Source organism: Camellia sinensis, chromosome 6 (assembly GCF_055761805.1).
Source record: "Camellia sinensis isolate YWXY chromosome 6, ASM5576180v1, whole genome shotgun sequence".
NCBI classification, from domain to species: Eukaryota; Viridiplantae; Streptophyta; class Magnoliopsida; order Ericales; family Theaceae; genus Camellia; species Camellia sinensis.
The window spans coordinates 116,692,283-116,702,630 of NC_138966.1; the positions used below are offsets into that span (position 1 = coordinate 116,692,283).

Sequence of the window (10,348 nt, forward strand, 5' to 3'; positions counted from 1 at the left end):
TTAGAGGATGAAAACATTAGTGGGAGTATGAATCTCAAAAATATTTCTTTGGAGGAAAATCGTGAGTTTACGCCTTCCACGATTATCCAAGAAAATATTGTACCTGAACCTATTGGTACACAAGAGATTTCTCACACTGGAAAAGAAGTTGTCCCAGTTGTAGAACAACCTTTGCGCAGATCACAAATAGAAAAGAAACCAGCCATATCAGATGACTATGAGGTTTACCTAAATGAGTGTGATATAGGCTTGGAGAACTATCCTGTTTTTTATGCCCAAGCCATGAAAAATAGAAATGTAACTCAATGGTTAAATGCCATAAAAGATGAGTTAAAATCCATGAAAGACAACAATGTCTGGGATCTTGTAGAATTGCCTAAGGGAGCCAAAACTGTTGGATGCAAATGGGTTTTTAAAACCAAACGTGATCCTAAAGGTAATGTCGAAAGATACAGGGCCAGATTAGTTGCTAAAGGATACACTAGAAAAGAAGGGATAGACTATAAGGAAACTTATTCTCCTGTTTCTAATAAAGATTCCTTGAGAATAGTCATGGCCTTAGTAGCTCATTATGATTTAGAGTTACATCAAATGGACGTTAAAACAGCTTTTTTGAATGGTGACTTGTATAAAGTGGTCTACATGGACCAACTTGAAGGTTTTCAGGATGAAAGCAAGGAAAATATGGTTTGTAGGCTTAAGAAGTCCATATATGGTCTAAAGTAGGCATCTCGACAATGGTATCTTAAATTTCATGAAGTTCTCACCAAATTTGATTTTAAGGATAATGTGGTTGATCAATGTGTCTACCTTAAAATTAGTGGGAGCAATATTTGCATTATAGTTTTGTATGTTGATGATATATTGCTTGCTAGAAATAATTTGGGAATGATACATGAGATAAAGAAATTCCTTACGAGAAATTTTGAAATGAAAGATCTTGGTGAAGTCTCTTTTGTCATTGGGATAGAAATTCACTGAGATAGGTCTCGTGGTATTTTAGGATTGTCCCAAAGAGCCTATATCGAAATGGTTCTTAAAAGGTTCAACATGCAAAACTATTCAAGTAGTGTTGCCCCTATAGTTAAAGGTGATAAATTTAGTGAATTTCAGTGTCCCAAAAATAATTTAGAAAGGGAACAAATGAAAGAAATTCCTTATGCCTCTGCAGTTGGGAGCATTATGTATGCTCAAATTTGTACACATCCTGACATAGCATTTGTAGTTGGTATGCTTGGTAGATACCAATGCAATCCCGGACTTGATCATTGGAAAGCAGTTAAGAAAGTGTTACGATATTTACAAGGCACTAAGGATTACATGCTCACTTATCAAAGAACAGACAGCCTTGAAGTGGTTGGTTATTCAGATGCTGATTACGCTGGATGTAAAGACACTCGAAAGTCCACTTCTGGGTACATTTTTATGCTTGCTAATGGACCTATTTCGTGGAAGAGTCATAAGCAGTCTCTGGCAGCCTCTTTCACTATGGAGGCAGAGTTCATAGCATGTTATGAAGCCACGTGTCATGCAGTATGGCTAAAGAATTTCATATCTGGATTACAACTTGTCGATTCAATTTCGAAGCCTTACAAATTTACTGTGATAATGATACTGCTGTACGGTTCTCCAATAATAACAAAACTTCAGGAGGATCAAAGCATATTGATATCAAGTATCTAGTTGTTAAAGAAAGGGTTCTGAATCAGACTGTTTCCATCTCTCATATTTGTACTGCACTCATGTTAGCAGATCCTTTAACTAAAGGTCTCACACCTAAGCTCTTTCAAGAACATGTTGCGCGCATGGGCTTAGTAGAAAGTTTATCATGTTTAGACTTGAAATTAGTGTATTATGTTCGTGATAAATGTTATGTTATAATCATCTTCTGTTAGTAATGATTATGTTTGTTGTTTTCATTTTTCATACTTGTGCACAATTTAGAAGAAGATATAAACAACGGGACCATTATAGAAGAATTAGCATTAATCACCATTATGTTGCTAATGTCATCTCTGTGATTTAAGATTCACTTATTCATGTTGATGGAAAATATTAACACAATAACCATTGTATAGTCTTGATCGATGTGTAAACCACTGACTACAATGATTTGGTGCTAATAATTTCATTGAACATAATCTAATGGTGATGGTGCAATCTTCTAGTGGGAGAACGTTGGCCATATTATGATAATCTAGTGACGTAATATAATCATGCAAGCCAAGTGGGAGATTGTAAGAATTTTTCCTAAATATGACTTAATGTGGCTTATGCATGATTATATTAGATTCATCTCATTAAGAAAGATACATGTGCATCAATTAGATGGTGACTAATCATTGATGAATGCACCTATATATACAATGTATAGAAGACTGATGGAGATAATGTTAATGCATTGAATATGATAGATTCATTATGAATGAATCTTAGAGATGCGTTATGTATCTATTATGAATATGTAAGATACATTAATCTATCTAATGAATTTATTAATATAGAAGATGCATTATGTATCATGAATGTATAAGATACATTAATCTATTTAATGAAGTTCATTTAATGAATAGATTCTTTGATGGGAAGAATACTAGTATAAATAGTGTAAGGTCACAAACCATATTCTTCATAAAAACTTAAGTTGTCACCACAAGAAGGCGCCCATCGCCTAGAGAGAGAGAAGTGGTTTGAAGATCTTAGATAAGTAAAGAACTTGAAGATCAAGGTCTTCCATTCAAGATTTTTCTTTCTTAAAAGAGGATTTCATACTATCATGGATCAAGGTATGTATTCACTTATTTTGTATAGTAGAAATTCATATAATTTTCATGTATACAATTGAATCCTTAATGGTTTTTAGTTTATGTTCCGCAAAGTTTTCTATCAGTCTCAATATCCCAGCAAGTAGAAATACCTGTCCACATCAGGTACTTAATTAAATTTTAAAAAAAATAAATAAAAATAAACAATCCCAAAAGAGAAATAGAAAATCGAGGGACATAGTCCATGGTCAACAACCATGTGAGATCTTCAAATTATGTAAGTATGATAAACATAAGAAATTCATAATCAAAAAATTGTAGTTTTTTTTTTTTTTTTTTTTTTTGAACACTAAAAATAGAATATTCTGAGGTGTCATCATTGCATCTATGGATCCAGGGATAGCCAGTTACCGGCCTGATTTAACCCAACCCAAATGAAGGGACTCACAGCTCAACCACACACTACAAACGAGCCCGGGTTTCGAAGGGAGTATAAGCGAGGTCTCCGAAGAGAGCCAGCTACGAAATGAAGGGACTCACCACTAAGACACCAACGAAGCTCAACCACACGCCACAAATGAGCTCGAGTTTCGAAGGAAGTGCAAACGAGGTCTCCGAAAAGAACCAGCTACTAAGCAGTAAGATTTGCCCCTCCCAAGAATCGAACTTGGATCACGCCTGTGAAAAAGGATGCTTTCTCCACAAGGCCACCCCCTCAATGGTAAAATTGTAGTGGTTCTGAAGACACTATACCTGTGGCTAAACATTTTTGGAACCTCAAACAAGATCTCAAATTGAGTCTTATTATTTTTAAATATTAATTTAAATTATTATTTCTTAATTTTTTAAATCCTTTTTTTTTTCCCTTTCAAAAATTTCATTTTTCTAACGTTTTGTGATGCACATTCTGGCATCAATTGCCAGAACTGGCCACACCAGTGCGAGCACATGCTTGCTGGGAAAGACCGCTGCTTATAACTAAAAAGGAAAATAAAATCTAACGTTTTGTGATGCACATTCTGGCATCAATTGCCAGAACTGGCCACACCAGTGCGAGCACATGCTTGCTGGGAAAGACCACCGCTTATAACTAAAAAGGAAAATAAAATATAACTCGCTTTATTTTTTGAGTTATTACTGAAAAAAAAAAAAAATCACACTCAAATATTATATAAGATATAATCAAAAATTTTAAAATGATGTCACAATTAAATAAAAAAATAAAATAATTAAGAGTGCACGATAAGGAGTGTGTGTTGTAAAATTCTCCATGCTTGCATTAATCAATAATTTGATTATGCATTCTCCAAAGCGTACCCAAAAACACATTAAAAAACATATATAGTGATATTTTGAATTTGAAAAATTAATTTACAATTTGTACACGTAATTTAATTTAATTCTAAATGTGAATCACACAAATTACTTAATTAATCTCCACCATAAATTATAATTATGGACAATAATCTAGACACTAAGGCTCGTTTGGGAAGTATTAGTTAATTTTTTGATTTTTAGGATAAAATATGTAGAAAAGTAGAGGAAGTGATGTGATAACTTATAGTGAATTTTTGGCTATATTGTCGAAATTCCAAACAATCTCGTTTGGGAATATACTATTTTAAAAACTTATTGACTTTTTAGTTATATTTGAAGTTTTAAAAAATAAAAAAATAAAAAAAATAAAAAAAACTAATATATTTGAAATGATTTTTTAATTTTTTACAAAAAAATATATAAAAAATAAAAAATAAAAATAAAAAACAGATCTGTGATATCTTATTTAATTTGCTGATTTTTATTTTTTCAATAATTTTTTAACTTTCAAATTAGAAGAAAGTGTTTCCAAACGAGTCCACTAGAAACAATATCACTAGCACCTTCACCATCTGCGGCATAACTCTAAAAATTTCCAAACTAGAAACAACATTCAATTGCATTAGCACCCTCTCACCATCTGAACGTATCATCCATTGATTATAATCTTGAATATAATATTTTGAGTTAATTTTAAATATAAAAATTTAAATATTCATTACATAAGATTTTAATATATATATGTATATATATATATTTTTGTAATCTGATCTGGCTAATTTTTATCTTTTGAAAGTTTTTATTTTTTATTTTTTTAATAATAATGTCATTATCATTCTCATAGAAAAAATGTTTCTTTTTAATATGTGTTAGGTTTTTGTAACTGGCAATCATGTTTGATAAAATTCTTTTCAATTGTAATTTTATTCGTTATTTTATTTCAGTGAGGTAAATGTTTAGATACGAATCCAACCAGAATTGTGCCTATACAGAGGAGTTTGTGATATTGAGGTTTCTATATTTGCCACTTCGCTGATTATACAGTCAAAGTTGTTTGACCGCTTGAGCAATCATTTGTACGCTTGAGCGAAGAAAATGATCATCTAGTATTTTTGCAGAGCGCCTAAACATCTAGGAAGAAAGTTTTACTGCTCAAGCGGTGAAAGTTGCGCTCAAACGGTCAACCTATTTGTTTTGCATCGCCTGTAGTCACATTGCTCAAGTGGTGAAATGTGCGCTTGAGCGGTGTTCGCGATCTAGGTTATTATAAAATGCACAATTTGCTTATTTTAGAGTTTGAGCCATTCAGATTTTCAGAGAAGAAAAAATTTGCTTATTTTAGTGTTTTATATTGGAGGGTACTTTATGAGTGTTTCCTTGATGGTTTAAGAGTGATCAATAGATCCATGAACTTTATATCAACATTATCAAAGGGTTTATTTGTTTTCTTTTATTCACAAAAGAGATAGTTTGTTCTTCAATGGATTCCGAGGAATTTAGGCTTGAAACTTTGGTGGATTTCAGAGTGGCTCATCGTCGTAAATTTGATATCAGCGTTGTAGATTCAATGTTGAGCAAGACAATTTCGATATGAAGACGGTGGTAGAATAGGCACATCGGGATCGGTTTAATTTAGGCGTGGATTCGTTAGATAATTGAGGATACACTTGTGTAATTCCTTTTTGTTTTGTTAGTAATTATTTTGTGACTTTGGTCTATGATTTTTTTTTATCATAATTGGAGACACTCCAATTGTGATTTTTTCACTTTAAATTGTTATGTCGATTTGTCTTTGTTTGTGAGAGGGTGATTTGTGACCTGGAGTTGGGCCGAGGCAACGGCCGAACAGGTTGAGAGCCCAACGGTGCATGGGGCCGAGATGATTGACTATCTGCCCAGAGATGGGCTGCCAGAACTTGGGCCGGGCAGAACTTAGGCCAAGTGTGAGCCGCCCCGGACCGAAAAGAAACTCGGCAAGGTAGTGCTCGGTTGGACCGAGCTGCCTGATCAGGGGATGGCTGAAGCCAGACAGGCTGAGTGACCGGCGCCCGGAAAGGCGTGGTCAACCGAGGAGACCATTTGATCGGCAGGAATGCCGACCAAAGGAGGTGCCCGCGCTAGGCTCTGCCGAGATGCCGCCTAGCCCGGTCCTCCTTGTGTTTATCCAGTGAGGTGCTTGGGTATGAAGCATAGCATGGCCGTGGTAGAGCAGCTCGGCTGCCGAGCTCCAGCTGTGAAGTCAGGCAGTTGAGATTAGGTGATGTTCAGCAAGGTTTATGCTGACAGATGGGATAGCGGAGCCACGTGTAAGGAGACGACTGGGAGTAGATACGGGGCACAAAGGGTATATAAGCATGTCTGCGCCCCCCATACGCGACAGATGAACACTTTGTAAGGATTTTCTTACACTAAAACACCTCTCTCTCTCTCTCTCTCTCTGTCCTAAGGTGTGTGCTAACTTGATCATCGGAGGGTTTTTTCGGCCACACACCGCCGGGTAGCTCACCATTCTTTGCACGCAGGTGATTGGACATAAACGGAGCTTGGAAGAAAGGAGTACGGGCTTGCCGGAATATTTGCTCCCCGTACAATTGGCGCCGTCTGTGGGAATCTTGACAGACAAAACCTTGTCTTCCAGGTTCATCTGATCGCCGTCCATGGCGAACAACGATGAGTTTCCGTTGTCTGCCATAGATGGAGCTACCCCGGAGTTCACCCGAAGGAGAGAAGGCCCTCTCGCCATCCATCCAATGGCGGACTTGGGGACGCCCACCGGCGGACAGTCAGGAGACGCGCGGGACAAGCGCGGAAGAAGTCACGGACATTCACGGAGTCCAGACGGTCACCGGTGGAGGAGAGACTCACACACCAGGCGACTGGAAAGTAAGTTGAGAGATCAAGATGCTGTCATCCGGCGAATGGCGGCGGAGATGGAGGATCTCAAGAGGCATGTCAAAGGGAAGGGTGTAGTTGGAGTGGGAGACCACAGTGAGCGCACCCCATCCCGCCGTTCAGGCGGTCAGAGTCAGCGACGTACTCAGTCCATATCCATTACCAGAAGTTACCAAGTTGGTGATTCCGACGCGGGTGCAGAGAAGTCTAGCGCGCAAGACAGCACCTACAAACCCTCACGTCCGGAGACGACGTCGAGGTACTCTTACTCTGCTCAGTCAGAGGATTTACGGGCGGTCTTAAGGAGCGGGCTCGCCGGCGCGAAGCACAGAGAATAGCTGGCTTCCAGCGGCTATCCTACGGGGTTCACGCCAGCGAAGAGGTCGAAATGCCTCCACCCCGCCAAGCAGTGCCACTTTTCGAAGATACGGACATGGCTAGGCTGAGTGCCACCCCTTTTTCCCTGGATATAGAAACAACACCGCTTCCGGTAGGCTTCCACCAACCTAAGTTCACACTTTACGACGGAAAGACCGATCCATACATGCATGTGAGCCACTTCCGACAGGTTATGGCCGGACATAGGCGTAATGACGGACTTATGTGCCTAATCTTCCCGTCAAGTTTAGGCGAGCTGGGCTTAAAGTGGTTCGAGAGGTTGCCGGAAGGGAGCATACAAAGGTGGCATCAATTGGCCGAGGCGTTGTTACACGCTTCAAAACCAACACAAAGACACCAAAGGAAGTCGACCATTTGCTAAGTGTCAAGCTGGAACCGAACGACACACTGAAGGTATACAACTCAAGGTACTGGGAAACCTTTAACGAGATCTTGGACTGCCCGGTCAACCTTGCAATCATGCAATACAAGCGTGGTCTCCCGGTCGGACATAGACTGCGGGACTCGCTTACCATGCACCAGCCGACCTCCATGGGCCAGCTCATGCAGCGCATCAATGAGCACATCCGAGTAGAGGATGACGCGTCAGCCTCTACCGTGAAGGCCACTCTGCTAGCAACGGACAAGAAGACAGCAGGCAAAGTGCATGCAGTTGGGCAAGAGTCCAGCCGCTCAGGTGACCGAGCAGAGGAATCGGACCGTGGTTCGAATCGTAAGAGCCGGGGTAGAGGACGTCGGAATGACCGGGATGACTACCCCCGAGATGATGTAGCGGACGCAAACAGAAGAATGAAGGCAAGGACTGGCATAACCACGGTCTTCAAGATTCCAATCTATCGCATACTTAGTGAAATCCGAGACGAGGAGTATGTCCAGTTTCCTGCTAAGTTGGGCGATGGACAAAAGGGCTATAATCCGCGGTATCGTTGCACGTTCCACCAGGAGAGAGGCCACCGGACTGAGGATTGTTTGCCTTTGCGGCAACACTTGGAAGAGCTGGTTGCGGCCGGGCATCTAGACCTTTACACTGATGGCGGCGTGAAGCCGAATCAGGCTCCGGTCGATCCCAGGGGACAGGATGACCGAGACGCACCACCACAAGGAGTTATTAATGTCATCCACGGCATCGTGGAACCGGAGCGTGTCTGCGAACTCCGGGGCATGATAAAAAAGGCAGAGCATATGAGAGAAGTTTTGTCGGTACAGCCTGTCATCAAAAGGGGGAAGACTGAAGAAAAAGATGTGATTAGTTTCACCTCGAGGGATCTAGAGCGCATCCAGACGCCGCACAACGATGCCCTAGTAGTAACACTACGCGTCAAGGACTTTGATGTTAAGCGGATCTTGATCGATCAGGGAAGCTCGGTTGAGATCATGTACTATGATGTGTTCAAGCAGCTTAAACTCCGGGAGACAGACTTGGCTCCGGCAACTTCGCCACTGGTCGGATTCAACTCGCAACCAGAGTGGCCTTTGGGAAAGATTATCCTGCCGGTCAAAACGGGATCCGTGGTCAAACAAGTTGAGTTTTGGGTGCTGCAAGTGCCTTCGACGTACAACCTTATCCTTGGAAGGGGATGGCTACACGCCATGCAAGCCGTGGCATCAACTTTTCACCAAGTAATGAGATTCCCCTCGGCCATGGGGGTAATCGAGGAGATTTGGGGTGATCAGGTCATGTCCAAGCAGTGCTTCGTGGCGGTCAATGGGAGCCGGGCTGCCAAAGGATTCGTTCAGATGATTGAGGGACCGGAGGATCTGGATGTCTTGGATGATGTGGGCACCGAGGCCGAAGATAAGGCAGTTGAGGAATTGGTTGAGGTGCGAATTGATACAGAACAGCCGGACAAGTTCTTCTTGCTCGGCTCAAGTCTCACGGCCATAGAGAGAACCGAGATGGTTGAGTTTTTGGTGGCCAACATCGAAGTCTTCCCATGGTCGCCTTACGACATGCCTGGCCTCGATCCAAGTTTTATCTGTCATCACCTCAACGTCTTCCCTGGACCAAAGCCAGTCATCCAGCGAACAAGGAGATCGGCACTGCATCACGCCGAGGTAGTTGTGGAGGAGGTGAAGAACCTGCTTGAGGCACAAGCAATCCAAGAAGTGCACTACCCTCGGTGGATTTCCAACACAGTTGTGGTGCCGAAGAAGAATGGAAAGTGGCGAGTTTGTGTCGACTATAAGACGGTGAACCGAGCTTGTCCCAAAGATAGTTTCCCTTTGCCACGAATTGACCAGCTCGTGGACTTGACGGCTGGACATAATAGGCTCAGTTTCCTGGATGCCTACCGCGGCTACCACCAGATCGCCATGCATGGGCCTGACCGAGAGATCACCTCTTTCACGACCCCAAGGGGACTCTTCTGCTACCGAGTCATGCCTTTTGGTTTGAAGAACGCCAGGGCAACCTTTCAGAGGATGGTGACCAAAATGTTTGCTCCTTTGCTTGGCCGGACAATGGAGGCTTACATCGATGATATGGTGGTAAAGAGCCGACTGGAAGCAAACCATTTGTCCGACTTGGCCGAGATGTTTGCCATCCTAATGAAGCACAAGCTGCGTTTGAATGCGTCAAAGTGTGCCTTTGGTGTGGAATCCGGGAAATTTTTGGGATTCTTAGTCACAAACCGAGGCATCGAAGTAGACCCTACTCAGATCAGAGCCGTGCAAGAATTGAAGCAGTCTAGCTCGGCTAAGGACGTGCAGCATCTGGCCGGGATGGCCGCCGCGCTTAATCGGTTTATAAGCCGGTCATCAGATCGCTATCGCCCTTTCTTTCAAGCATTGAAGTCAATGTTCTCGTGGGACGCAGAGTGTGACCGAGCTTTGGCCAAGCTCAAGGAATATCTGTCTACTCCGCCATTGTTGGTTACACCAATGCCAGGAGAGGAACTTTATCTTTACCTTGCCGTCTCCCAGCACGCGGTCAGTGCGGTACTAGTCCGCGCTGAAGGAATCAAGCACTTCCTAAT

At 41.6% G+C, this 10,348-nt stretch overlaps 1 pseudogene; it reads left to right on the top strand.

The window, feature by feature from the left end:
- The first annotated feature begins 1,029 nt into the window (after positions 1-1,029).
- LOC145793524 (secreted RxLR effector protein 161 pseudogene) lies at positions 1,030-1,683 on the top strand (annotated as a pseudogene).
- The last annotated feature ends 8,665 nt before the right edge of the window (positions 1,684-10,348 follow it).